The sequence below is a fragment of the Adiantum capillus-veneris genome, chromosome 5, assembly GCF_014529385.1.
Source record: "Adiantum capillus-veneris isolate H3 chromosome 5, ASM1452938v2, whole genome shotgun sequence".
NCBI classification, from domain to species: Eukaryota; Viridiplantae; Streptophyta; class Polypodiopsida; order Polypodiales; family Pteridaceae; genus Adiantum; species Adiantum capillus-veneris.
The window spans coordinates 129,827,024-129,841,610 of NC_140935.1; the positions used below are offsets into that span (position 1 = coordinate 129,827,024).

The window sequence follows — 14,587 nt, forward strand, 5'->3', positions numbered from 1 at the left end:
GGCACTGTGTCGATTGCTTTGCGGAAATCCACAAAGCTACAATAGATCCGTCTCCCACGCGATTTGGCCTCCTCAATGATGGCTCTGAATGTCAAGATATGGTCAAGAGTAGAAAAACCCCTCTTGAAACTTGCCTGCCCAGCTGCGCGTATCCCCTCCCTCTCTGCCCATCTACTCAATTGCTGCTCAAGAATAGATGCGTACAACCGTGCCAATGTGTGTCCAATCATGATAGTGCAAAGAGAGAGAGAGAGAGAGAGAGAGAGAGAGAGAGAGAGAGAGAGAGAGAGAGAGATGAAATGAAATGAAATGTTATATACCTTCATAAGTTGAGAAAAGTCTGAACTCACGAATTATAAGAGGGAATAAAGCACTCATAGACCTATAAAAGCAAGGGACACAAGAAAAGAAAAGAAAAACAAAAACAAACAAACAAACTGACTAAATCACTTTGTTTGCTACGAAACAAAACTAAATAAAACAAAACATTATTAACTTAACAATGTTTTTAGAAAAGGCATGAGTAAAATAAGTTGATGCAACTTACTTTGGCTTAAAACAAGTACTCAACTTTAAGCAAAAAAGAATAAGACATCTTAAAAACTTAATCCTGGAAATCAAACTTCACACAACAACTTCTAACGGAACACATTCTTAAGTCCTTAGGTAAGCTAAATACGAAATCAAAAAATGAATACTACTACAAACCTACGAAGAGCAAAGAACCAAACTTGACAATATGTCATCTCAACTTCGCTGCTTGTCCAAACAGGAAGAATAAGATTATCACCTTTATCATGCATAGCTTGGACAACAGCTATGACATCTCTACTCATGTCGTCAGTGCCCAAGAGTAGGTGCAAGTCTATATAGAGGTCATTCATACTTTGAACGTACTCTACAAAACCAACGACCTGAGTTTCTATCACCCTCCGGAGGTGATGTGCATACTCAGCCATGATAAAGGCTAGCATTTGTCAAGCTATAGTAAAAATACTAGAGGCGCTAAAGATCAAAACAACAACATAAGGTGTTATTAAGTCAAACACTAAGTGGGCTTTTTAGCTCCCCAGTCTTCAAAAGGCCAAAGTGACCTATGAGACCAAAAAGTTACAATGATCTGATACAAAGTCGGAGTAACAAAATAACAACATAACAAAACAAAAAATATACTAGACTGGTCGATGTGAACTAAGCAAAATGGGCGGCTTGCTGGGATAGCTAAATAACAGAAGATCTAGCATCGGTCATTGCAACTTCAACAACAACAAGAAACTTGTCAAGCAAAGCTTTGCATCGAAGATAGTACAAAGTACCTCTTTTGGACAACAAGCATAGAGCCCTTGAGCAACTGCCATGAACCCCCATCAAAAATGATCGTATAACCATGTGCATCCAATTCGCCAACGGATAGCAGACTTTTCTTAATGCCCGGTACAAACCTGACATCATTCAACACAAGCTCTTGACCATTGTTAAGAGCCAAAAGCATAGTACCCATTCCCTCAATATTGCAAGCAAAATTATCACCAAGGTACACCTTGCCATAATTGCCTGCAGCATATGCAGCAAAACACTCCAAAGATGGAGTCACAAGGAATGAAGCACCAGAATCCACTATCCAAGACTGGGATAGGCCATCATTAGCACTAAACAATGCATCAATGACATCTTTATTCGAAATAAGCATGTCTTCTGCATTAGCTATCACCAAATCTGAGGGGCATGAAGCCGCAACCAAAATTACCTCAACGTCTGACAACTCGTAAATGACCACACTAGAGGATACATTTACATTCTCAGTATCCTTGGAGGAATCACCTGCTGATTTTTCCCCTTTCTTCTCATCTTTCTTCTTCTTTTCTTGCGTTTCCTTCTTCCTTTCCTGCTCTTTCTTGAAATACCTGCAATCGGGTTTCTTGTGACCCAATCTGCCACATTGATAATAAGTGACATCCTTATCTTTTGTCTTGCTCTTACTTCTATTTTGAGTCCTATTGCCCGCATCATGCTTTTGATTTCTACCTCTTGCATTGTAGGCAGAACTGCCACCTTTTCCACTAGACTTGCATCTAATCTCTTCATTGAGAATAGACCCTCTCACACCGTCATAAGTGAGGGTGGGACTGTTGCTCAAGGAGACAACCAAAGTTTCCTAAGTATCTGGCAATGTCATAAGCAAGAAAATAGCTTTCAGCTTATCATCGAATTGTTGAAGCCCACTGTCCTACAACTGACTCAACACACCTGTAAAAGCACTCAAATGCTCAAGAGCTGACTTCGAGTCATCAAGCTACATATTCACCAACTTTCACATCAAATGCACCTGGTTCACAGGCGTGGTGTTTTCATAATTGAACTTTAGCTTTTGCCATATTGCATAAGCAAAGTCCAAACGCTTGATGTCTGTCAAAATGTCATCATTGATAGCCATTTTGATATAGGCTATAGCCTTCTTATTTAACCCAGCCCACTCTTCATCAGACAAACCTGGTGGCTTATTCTGTTCCAATGCATCTTCACGATCCTTTAAGAAAAGGATACCTTGCATGCGTTCTTGCCAAAGGTCGAAGCCTTGACCATCGAACCGTTTGATTTCCATCAAACTTTTAGTGTCAGATGCGAAAGAGGAAGAAGCCATCTTAATTCAACCACAAGTATGTATACAAGAGAGATGCGATAGGCTGAAAATTTCAACAAATAGTAGCAACCACAAGACTTTGCATACAAAGAGCCACAGTATCTTTACATGAAAGAGTCCAAATATGAAATTTCAGCTGAAATGTGCAATTTCAAGCACTTGTACTTTACTTTTCACTCAATTTGTCGCAACAAACATCAATACATGTGATCCCACAACTTTGGTACACCTGCGTATTGCTGTTTTGACATGTAATACGCTGTAAATCACCCGTTTTGACATAAAAACAGCCTGTTTTGGGCTGTTTTGACAGTTTTGGTGACCTTTCCGACCTTGGAAGCAAGGGGCTTCCGATGGAAGCAAAATTGATCGCGGGAGAGCAATATTTACTTGTTGTCCAGCAGACTGGACATAGCTGTTTTGAAACCCCAGGGCTTTTATACCAATTGAAAGCGCGAAGCAGAAGGTACCGGTAGGTGCGCGTCGCGATGTAGTGCAGGATTGGGGCAAGAAGGAGGAGGCACAGAGCAACAGAGAGCTAGCGCTAGAGATCGAAGCAGAGAGAGAGAGAGAGAGAGAGAGAGAGAGAGAGAGAGAGAGAGAGAGAGAGCGCTCACGTTTTTGGGGAAAACTCAATAAGTGAGTTTTGGGTTTTGCCACTTTTATTATAAGTGACTTTTAAAAAATGTGTCCAGGTTGAGTGAGACTGAACCTGGACAAAGTATAAAAATGTACAAAAAGGGGTTATTTAGACCTTTAACCCAAACACCAACTAGGCGAGCGGCAGGGGGGGCGGGAGCAGCAACAAGGTAAGCGCGCAAGAGGGGACCGGGGGTGCACAGGGAGCGCGAGGGGAGAGCGAGGGAGCGCGAGGGGGACGGGGGGTGCACAGAGAGAGAGAGAGAGAGAGAGAGAGAGAGAGAGAGAGAGAGAGAGAGAGAGAGAGAGAGAGAGAGATGACATGCAATGAAATGCTATATTAACGTCTTCAAGAGGCCAAAGTGACCTATGAGACCAAAAAGTTACAATTGGTGAATCTCAAATAATATCTAAGTACAGAAAGTACAAAAAGATGAAATAACTGAAGCTGAAACAAAATAGGCGGGAAGGGGTGACAAGGTGAGGGCTGACATAATGGGTTAGCTAATGGATACACATCACAATGGATACAAATGCAAATAAGATACAAATCATCAGAGGTAGGCGGGTCAAGCTCGGATGTGTGTGTGTGTGAGAAAGAAAGAAAGAAAGAAAGAAAGCTTTATTTACGTCTACTAAAGGCCAAAGTTGGCCTATGAGACCAAAGCATATACAAAAGTGGTGATCTGGGTGTCGGTAAAATGAGAAAAGAAAGAATAGACCGATTGTGCCTACTGTGAATGAGTATGAGAGTGGGTGGTAGCTCCGACCCCACGGATAGTGGCTACCCTGTGTGTGCAGCATAGCAGTATAGGCACGTGTGTGTAGCTCTGTCACAACAGAAAATGACTACACAGTATAATACAAGGCCACATGATGGTGGGCAATGTCCAGCTAAAAGCATACTATAGGGGGTGGGTGGAGAATGTCATACATAGGGGAGGGTGGTCGAAGAGCCTCCTGCAGCCTGGTGGTCCAATGCGTAGATGCATACCTCATCTCCAGGTGGTGCTGATGTAGTGCCCGTGTCCTCGATACCTCGTCGTGATGTGGTCGCCGTCTCAGATAGCCAGGGACTCGTGGTCTACGACGCGCTCTCTGGGTGTCGGCCTACTGAAGCGTGAGCCCGCTCGTGTGAGTCGCAGGTCTCTGGCTAGACACCTCTCGCTGGCAGAACTCTGTAATAGTCCGCTGTGTACTCGCACCTCCCTGCTGTAGTGGCTGTAGAATGTGCTCACGCATGCTAAAAGCAGTGGTCAGGAAGCGGCCTAGTTGGATCTGGTCACTCCTCGCTATACACTGCTGGAGTGTATCCTCTATGCCAAACTGAAATCTGAGCTCCGAGTAAGCTGGGCATCTCACCATGAAGTGCTCCTCGCTCTCCACCTCTGTATGACAAATGGGACATATACGCTCATCTCATGGTATGCCTCTGGCTCTGCCCCTCTCAATCTCCAACTGGTGCGAGGACACTCTAAGCTACCCAATGGCCACCCGAAGGTGATGTGGCATATATCTCTGCATGTATAAGGGGGTCTCAATGAACCCTTGCTCTGATAGCTGTAGAAAATGTTCGCGGTAATGTAGCATTTTCGATGGTAGCTCATGTCCTGGGTCAACCCATGTCCTCTGAATGTAGGTGTGCCATATCTCTTGTCTAATGACCCTATTCCTCTCCGATCGTGTGAGGGAATAGGTGGGGCCTGAGTGTCGTACTGTAGTGGCCGCAGTCTATCAATATCCAATCCCTGAGAAGAAAACCAATCCTGTGTCTGAGCATACCATGAGGTCCTATCCCCTGCCAATGCCATGTCTTGTGATGCCGAGAAGGCTCAATATGCAATACGATCTCTGTCCATGCTCTGAAGTCTGTGCAGCATGCATACAGTCTAAAAAAAGTGCCTCAACCAGCATAGGTGGTGTAGCAAGCTCGGCTCGAATGATGTCATGTGGTACTGAGGGCTTGCTGCGAATGAGTCTAGAGATCACGAGTATCTGTGGTCGCTCCACTAGAGTCCATACAGAAGCAGCTAGCCTTGGGCCCCATATCGCAGCCCCATACATAAGTGCTGGTGTGACCAGTGTATCAAACAGCCACCCCTTTGTACGGGGCTCCTGAAAGTGTGCCTAATGGCACTGTCTCTCCATCAATGCCAGTGCTGAATACCCTCTAGTGAGTCTGTCTCTAGCTGCTTGTGCCATCGAGAATGCCCCCGATGCTGCTGTGAAGGTCACGCCAAGGTTAACATATGACCCTGTAATCTCAATGCTCCCTCCTGCTGCTATAAATGCACTCTGCCTCCTGACCTGTGCTGAAGTATGAAAGATAAGAACCTTGGTTTTACCAAGGTTCACTGAAAGCCCTCGCTGTAAGCAAAAATCATCAAGCACTGAAAGATGTCGCTGTAGCCCCTCAGCAGACTCTGCTACTAGCATTATGTCATCCGCGTAGAGCAATATGTGTACTGTAGTCCCGCCTATCTCCACTCCATCTCCTCCTCTGTGCTGAATGAAGTCCACAATCTCATCAATATAGAGCCCAAATAGTGTAGGTGAAAGAGGGCACCCCTGTTTCACCCCAATGGTGCTAACAAGAGTGTCTGATATACCTCCTGGACATCTGACTCTGCCAGAAACATGCTCATACAATGCATATATCCCCCAAATCATCTCCTCACCCACACCCAGATCCATTAGTCATCTGAACAACCTCTCTCTAGGTACTATGTCAAAAGCTTTGCGGAAGTCCACAAAGCAGCAATACAATCTCCTCTTCTTCACTCGAGTCTGATCAATCAGACATCTAAGAGTGAAGATATGGTCTATGGTAGAGAAAGACCGCCGAAATCCTGCCTGGCCTGGAGCTCTAAGACACTCCGTCTCGGCTAGAGTGCTCAATGCCTCCTCCAATACTGCTCCATATAACTTGGCCAGCATGGGCCCTATCATTATAGTGCGATATGTGCCCGGGTCCATAACATCCCCTGACTTGTGGATAGGCACAATGGTATGCTCTGTCCACGAGTCCGGGAATCCCTCTACTGGAGCCCTGTTGAAGAGGTGAGCAATAAGTGGTGCCAGGGTATCTCTCCCATAAATCAAATGCTCTGCCTGTAATCCAGACTGATCTTTGGCTCGTCCATGCTGGAGGTGTGAGATGGCTCTGCTCACCATATGAGATGTAAAGAATGATGTTGTAATCGGTCGTGGTCTCTGTGGTGTGGGTATAGGTGGCTGCCCTGGTATCTGATAGAGGCGCTCTGCATAATCATGCCAAAGGTGAGGATCATGTATAGGTGTCGGGCGCCCTCGCTCGCGGATGCGTTGCCAGGCCTCTCCACTATCTCTACTCATGAGCAAGTGATATAACTCCCAATACTGACGTTCTTCCCATTCCCGCTTCTTACGGCGGATAAGGGATTGCATGCGCCTCTGTGCCTGTCTGTGTGTGATCTCGCCACGAGCCTCTGCTGCGCGAAGACCTCTGCGGAGCTCCCGGCAATCATCATCATACTAGCCATTTTGTGGCATAGACCCCACTCGAGATGGGTGTGTGTGAGTGCTATGAGGAAAACTATGAAGAGCTGAATCATGGAGAATCTGTGTGAATTGTGTGGTAAGTGTGTCGAGTGGGGCATCAGGGTCAAGGGAGAGCAAGCGTGAGTGGAGATGATCAATGTAGACATGTGAGAGCTCATGAGTAAAGTGGATCGTGGTGTGAGTGTGTGTAGGAGGTGGAGTGTCAAGTGAGACGGAGGATGAGAGTGCAAAGCTAAGAAATGTGTGGTCGGCACCCAATGGGCAGCGTCCAATACTGAATGACTGTAATAAGTGTGCAGCAAATAGAGGTCCCAAGACGTAATCCACAGTGCTCCCCCCTCCTCCATGTGGGAAGCAAGTCAGTCCGGTAGAATCTGGCCATCGATGCATCCCGTTATAAATAACGAGATGGTGTCTCCTGCCCAACTCTAGAAGGTATCTACCATATCCTGTGGTATCCTGGCCTGTGTCGTCTGAAGATCTGCCGATCCCCATCTCCGGGTCAAGAGTCCTCATAATATCGGGCTGCTCCATGTCATATATCTCACACTGTCTGGTCTGGGTGCGGCCGTTGAAGTCCCCCATGAGGAAGACTTCTCCGAGTGTGGAGTAATGTAGGATATCCTCCGATAGAGACGCGTATGGGGAGTCACTATCTCTGACCTAGAGAGAGAGAGAGAGAGAGAGAGAGAGAGAGAGAGAGAGAAATGAAATGTTATATTAACGTCTTCAAAAGGCCAAAATGACATATGAGACCAAAAAGTTAAAATTGGTGAATCTGATACCATGTCTGACAAATTACAAAGTTACAAAGAATTAACACTAAAACACTAAAGAGAAAGAAAATTGGGGGGGGGGGAGGGGGGGTTGTGGGTTCAGATGAAATCTCTCATCGGTAGCTGTCGGATCTCATCGACCTCCTCCATGGTCAGTCCTCTGGTTCGGCATCTTGCATGTCGAGCTAGAGTGATCTGTATCTTCTGTTGCAGCCTTCGTCAGTGGTGGGAGGACCCCCGAGGTCGTGCATGTCTGAATCTGCCAAGCTCTGTGGCTCGATCAAGCAGTGTACCTCTAGTATGAGTAGGCTCTGAGATCTATTGTAATGACTGCTCCTTTGGCTCTCCTCTGGCTGGTGTAAAGAAATTTGTGATTCGTCTCTGAGACTGTCTTTCCTCTGATGTCCTCAGCAAGCTCTCCCTAAGTCTGCGCAGCTTTAGCAGGAACAATCCGAGACACCTCTGATCCTTGTATCTCATGACTCTAGAAAAAGGTCCGAACCCTTCTCTAAACAGGCAGTGGAAGCGGCCACGTATCTCATAGTATGTCGGGCAGTGACATGTGTAGTGCAGCTCTGTCTCTGGCTCTAATTTACATAGGTGACATATCCTAGCTCTTGCCGGCACCCTCGAAATCGGCCACTCTCGATTTGGAGTTGAAGTGAGGATGTGCGTATCTGTCCAATAGCGCATCTTATCCCATGAGATAAGTGTGTGTCCATGTATGCATGCCTAGTCACAAAGCCGTCCTCCGTGAGTTGGAGAAGATGCTCTCTGTAGAAGGCCATCTTCGTGCCTAACTCTTGTGTCGGCTGTATCCATGTGCTCCTGGTATTTAGCTGAATGAGATCCTGACGTATAAGTCTGGTGATCTCTGTCCGTGTGAGAGACAGGGAGGGTGCATCCAGGGAGTATTGAAGCGGAGATAATCTATCCATGTTGAGACCATGCGACTGAAACCATGCTGTCATCTGTCCATACCAACATGCTGTATCGCCTTGTAGAGCTAGTTGACGAGATGACTCCAGGGCAAGCCGAGCGTATCTATCCCTTGGGAGATCCCATAGACCGTGCATAAAGGAAACTAATCTCGTCAATGCCTCCACCAGGAGAGCGGGGGGGGGTAGCTCGGCTCGAATAATCTCACGTGGTACTGAGGCCTTAGCTCGAATCATCCGAGCGATCATAGAGACCAGAGGCCTCTCCATACATCTCCATCCATCTGTGTTGCCAGATCTCCCATGGTGGTCTACAGAGGGTCCCCATACCTGAACTCCATAGAGCATAGCTGGAGTCACTAGAGTGTCAAAAAGCAAAGCTTTGTTTGCGGTTCCTGAAACTGAACCTGCGAACACATCCTCTCTAGTCCTCCCAAAGCAGCATATGCTCTCGTCAGTCTAGTCTCTGATCCTCTCCTTAGTGAAAACACCGGTCCACCGAAGACTACCCCAAGGTAAGTATATGCATCTGTGTACTCCACAGTCTCCTGACCATACATAAATGTGGGTGCCGATCTCCTGACCCACTGTGGTGTGGTGTTGAACACCATAACCTTGGTTTTCCCAAGATTGACAGACAATCCACCGTCACGAGCAAATGTATGCAGAGCATCCAAATGACACTGCATCCCATCTAGAGAGTTAGAAATCAGCACAATATCATCAGCATATAGTAACAGCGGAATCCATGTCCCTACTAGCTGAGCCTCCTTGACGCTCTACATAGTCCGAAAACTCATCCACATACATCCCAAAAAGAGTCGGGAATAGGGGCCATCCCTACTTTACACCAATAGTGGAGTGGACCATGTTAGACATTCCCTCAGTGGTGCGTACCCACCCGATCATGGTCCTATATAGAGCCAGAATGCCCCAAATCAGCTCTGTAGGCACACCCTTGTCCTGTAATCTGCGTATAAGTCTGGCTCTCGGCACTGTGTCAAAAGCTTTGTGGAAATCCACAAAGCTACAATAGATCCTCTTGCCATGGTGTCTACCCTCCTCAATAAAAGCTCTGAGTGTCAGAATCTGGTCAAGAGTGGAGAAACCTCTCCTGAAACCTACTTGCCCTAGTGCTCTTATGCCCTCTCACTCTGCCCATCTACTCAGCTCCTGTTCAAGAATGGATGCATACACCCTAGCTACTGTGTGACCAACCATGATGGTGCGATAATTCCCGGGAATCATGGGATCTCCTAACTTGAAAATAGGCACAATCGTGGACATACTCCAAGTCTCAAGGAAGCCTTCATACATGGCTCGATTAAACATAATAGCCAGGAGCTCTGCAAGCATATCTCGTGCATAGATGAAGTGCTCTGCTACCAGACCATCATGATCATGTGCTCTCCTTGTCTTCATCATGTAATAGCTTTCCTTACCCTCTCGGCAGTAAAGAAAGAACATGTCCCTAGGCATGTCTCTAGTGGGTCCGGTAGAGGTGGTTGTCACGATGTTGTTTAGAGAGATGTGGCATATTCCCCCCATGTCTCACTGGAGGTGACTGCTAGTGGTGGTGAATGTTCGTGGAATAGTCTCCATGCTTCGCCTGAGTCTTGACTTATAAATAACTGATACAGATCCTGCTCTAGCTGGGATAAATAAGCCCTTTTCTTTTTTTCCAAGAAAAAGATCCTTCTATTAGTTAATGAAACTGCCCATAGGGCTACAACCACCTCTCCGAGAGAGGGCTACAGCAACCATGATGGGGAGACTCTCCCAATGACAAAACAGCATATGTACAATGAGGCTAAATCAAGAAATGGGAGGAGGGAAAAGCCACACAGGTGGACGGTAGTGCCATCTGAGTACACCCTGGACCATGGTGAAAAAAGGCCCAGGACGCCAAAGTCGGAGGAAGGACTCTCTGCGCTCCCTCATGCGATCGGAGCTGCCCTGAAGTCTCTCGAGCTGTCCTCTGAGAGTGTGGATCAGCTCTAACCAAAGATCACGAACAGTCTCTACTGGAGGTACAGGGCGCGCCTCAATGATGCGAAAGCAACGGGCCCGCGAGATGAACCAGAGTGTCAGGCCACTGATGAGCTCCCAGTACTCCTCTCTCTCAGTGCACCACTCCTGTGGAGTAAGCTCTGTGGCAAGCTGGAGTGTAGGTAGCCCCCCTACATCACTATCATCCTACTGGTGGAAGATAGCTCAAATTGTAGTGCCGGGCCCGTGAGAGTGGACCAAGTAGCTGCCCCCCAAGTGTACTGCCGAGCCGTGGAGAGAGCAGGCATCAGCCGAAGAACATGAAGCCACACCTGCTGTGCCAAGGGACAGTCCCAAAGACAATGGCGCCGACTCTCTACAAGATGGTCACAAGCTGCGCATGTGGCCGAGAGACCACTATGCATGTAGCGCGGATAATGTGTCGTGCTCTCTACAGTGTGGGTGCCCCTCAATGCAATGTGCGTGCAATCTCACTCAAACCAATGGAAACTCTCTCAAACAGAATGAAACACAGAAACAAGGGATAACAACAGAGACACAACAGTGGACCAAAACATGTGGACTCGACTAGCTCAAAGAACCATGTACAGACTCTGGCGTGGCAGCACACTCAGCTCCAGCCCAGGACTCACAGGTACAATGGGGTGTCGAGGCTCAGATGTGCAGGGATGGTGAAGCAGTGCTCTGTGTAAGACTCGCTCTAGACGACTACGTACAAGATAATAGAATTGCCCCAAACGACTACTCATATGTACAACCATAAAGAGCCACCAACGGCTCATAAATGTCTAGCCAACTAAGTCTATCTCCAAACTGAGTGGTGGTGGTGACCTGGCCACGATGTCCACTAGACCACCGTAGGTACCCTGCCACGTGTCACTCCCAGCCCAAAGGGTCCGTCCAGTGTGAACCAGACCAACTATAGCCAACTGTCCAACTGCCTGTCCTATGAAGTGACACTGTAGCCCTGCTACAGGTTGCCCGCCAGAAGACCGCTCACCGTCTCGGTGACAGGAAGACTGAAACTGTGAAAGAAAACTACTAGTATGTACAATGGTGAGCTGGCGAGTGGTACAGCTGGTGGGACTGGTGTGACAAGTGGCACTGCTCGCGGTGGACTAGGCGCATGCCTCTCTGTCGAAGTAGAGATGGTAGGAGTGGTTGCTGCAGGACTAGGCATAGGAGAAGAAGCAACTGCCACTGGGACATGGGAGCTAGTCACTATGGTGGTAGGGGTAAAAATAGCAACAGTAGAGAGAAGAACACACACTGTAGAAGCCACAGCTGTGACATGCATAGTGTGATCTGAACTTACCATCGAATCAGTAGCGACCGTATGCGAGGAACATCGAACTGGTTGCTTCACTCGTAGCTGTTGGCTTTCCAAAAATGGCAGGGATACTAAAGATTCTATTGTGTCCTTCACTACCTTTGCTCTCTTTTTCTTTGGCTTTTCAGATAGATCCATTGTTTGTTCAATATCTTTCCCTTTTCCCTTAGAGCTTTTACGCTGCATCGTCGCATCCACATCCATAGGACTAACAGGTATATTAATGACCCAGGCCAACATCGGAGCTGTGAAGCATTGAAAGCTAGATTGCACAGATTGCACCTGAGCTCTGAATCTTTTTGCTTGCGACTGTAAAGAGGCAAATAAAATTTGATGAAAGCCACACGGGATGGTGTGGATGAGGCAGTATAGTCCTTCGCAGTGCGAGAATATAGTAGGCACATCACATCTGGCCTTGCCCTTGCCCTTGCCCTGGCTGACTTTAGGATCTCTGACCAAAAAGTAATACTTGAAAATGGCCCAGAGCTTTTTATTCCTTGCATAGTCAGCATGACTCGTACTAAGTAGCTCTTTGCATGCCTTGATTGTCGCATCTTTCGAAAGTTGTGAATAGGTGCGCGTCTGCAGGAAAGGTTGTCATCCCCAAAGCGTTACCTATTCGTGTAGCAGTCAGTGGGTGTCCTCTGACTTTGGGAAAAAACTTGAGGAGTGCATGCACCATATCCATGGGAATATCCGAAGGCAACTCGGTGTCTACTAATGCTGACAGACCTAGCTTGTGTAGCTGGTCTTTTGATAAGACCTCTCGAAGCGACGGATGAGGCTGCTGCAGATGGAAGTTCAGTGTGAACTTGGTTTGGGTCTTGGAAGAAGGAGGCCGAGGAATTTGATGACTCAATACCTGCATGATGGCTTTCCGCTTCTTTTGGTTCTTTACAGCTTCTTCTTCATCATCCTCTTCCTCGTTGCTCGAAGACTCTGAGTCGGAAGCAGAGCTTGAGTCGGACTCCTTGTAGTTTTCATCACTGTGATCAGTGGAGGACACATCTGTGAGGCCATGGCTGGATGTATCCACATCCTCTTCCTCTGCAGAACTTTGGGATGTCTCAGCTACCCTCTCTAGAGAGAGAGCTCTTTTCTTCCTTGCTTGTTTGTTTGTACCAGCCATCGTAAAGAAAACTCCCTGGTTGTGTCAGTCTGCAGTGTGCAAGGCGAACTTGATTAAGCAAGAAGCTAGTAGCCTGTCCTTTCAAAAGCGATGGATGCAGGCGGATGATGCGTTCAAAAAAAGCTAAGGATGTTTGAAAGCACGCGATGGATGCAAAAAAGCGATGGATGTTTGAAAGCAAGCGATGGATGCAGGAGGATTTGGGCGAGGGGTTTAGTTAGGACGAGGGGTTTGGGTAGGTTAAGGGCGAGGGGATGTGTAGAGGATAGGGGCGAGGGGAGTAAGGGGAAGGGGCGAGGGGGTTAGGGAGGGTAGGGGCGAGGGAAGAGAGTGGATAGGGGCGAGGGAAGTAAGAGAGGGTAGGGGCGAGGGGGTTGGTATAGGGTAGGGGCGAGGGGAGTGTGAGAGGGTAGGGCGAGGGGGGTTGGGATAGGGTAGGGGCGAGGGGCAGGGGAGGGTAGGTAGGTAGGGGCGAGGGGGGTTGGGATAGGGTAGGGGCGAGGGGCAAGGGAGGTAGGGAGGGGCGAGGGGGTTGGGAGAGTAGGGTAGGTAGGGGCGAGTAGCAAGGGAGGGTAGGTAGGGGCGAGGGGGTTGGGAGAGTAGGGTAGGTTAAGGGCGCTGTGAGCGTGAGCAGGTACAAAGTGCGAGCAGATACAAAGAGAGGACAATATTTGACTCGAGACAAAGAAGAGTATTAGTAGATTAAGGTTCCCAATAATGTTTACGTAGCAAGCTTTGGAGCACAAAAGGACAAAATGACAGAACTCTAATGGTCCCTTCCTGCAGCAAAGCTGAAATTTTAATGGCACCAAAGGTTTTCTGCTAGTATTGGAATCAAAAGTTCTTTGACATAAACTCTGCCCTATTCTTCACATAGACATTATTGCATTGGGAGTCTCATCAAGTATTTGATTACATATTGTTCACTGTCCCAATAGCCATCTAAGCAGATTCCCCAAGCAGATTCCACTTTTTCAAACTGAACAAAACCACTCCGACGAGAAGCTTGACTGAAAGCTTAACTGGAAGGACCTTAATACTTAACTGCAAATAACACTGAGGATAGAAACAATTAGAGGAGTGACTGATTAGAGGAGGAGTGACTGGACTGTAGAAGTTCCCGATAATACCCAATTACCAGGACTTGGTGGAGAAAAGATATCTTAGAGGAAAGGCGGAAACTTACAGACATTGCAGATAGTGAGACAGTAACAGAACATCCATTCTGGTGGAAAGCTAGCGGGGAGGAGAGCAGAACTGAGACAGTAACAGAACATCCATTCTGGTGGAAAGCTAGTGGGGAGGAGAGAGATGGGACATAGAACCTACAGGTGGCGGAATAGTTGCAGACCCTTTACTCAGAGGAGTAATAGCACTCGATTCTGGAGCCATTTACCAATGGCAAAGGAACGCCTTCCAAAGTGACTAACTGGACAGTTCCCTGAGGCAAAATCTCATGTACTATGAAGGGCCCTTGCCAGGTTGGAACCAGCTTCTTTGCTTTTTTCAAATATTTTGCCTGATAGAGTAGCACGCGTGTGCCTTGCGTTATTCTCGGCTTTCTGAGGTGGCGATCGTGCCACG

At 47.3% G+C, this 14,587-nt stretch overlaps 1 protein-coding gene and 1 pseudogene across 4 annotated transcripts in view; both read right to left on the reverse strand.

Annotated features, from left to right (window-relative positions):
* LOC147458106 (uncharacterized) overlaps nt 1-14,587 on the reverse strand; it is a 108,882-nt gene that overhangs the window by 16,495 nt on the left and 77,800 nt on the right. The window lies entirely within an intron of this gene.
* On the reverse strand, nt 3,646-5,190 carry LOC147458107 (uncharacterized; annotated as a pseudogene).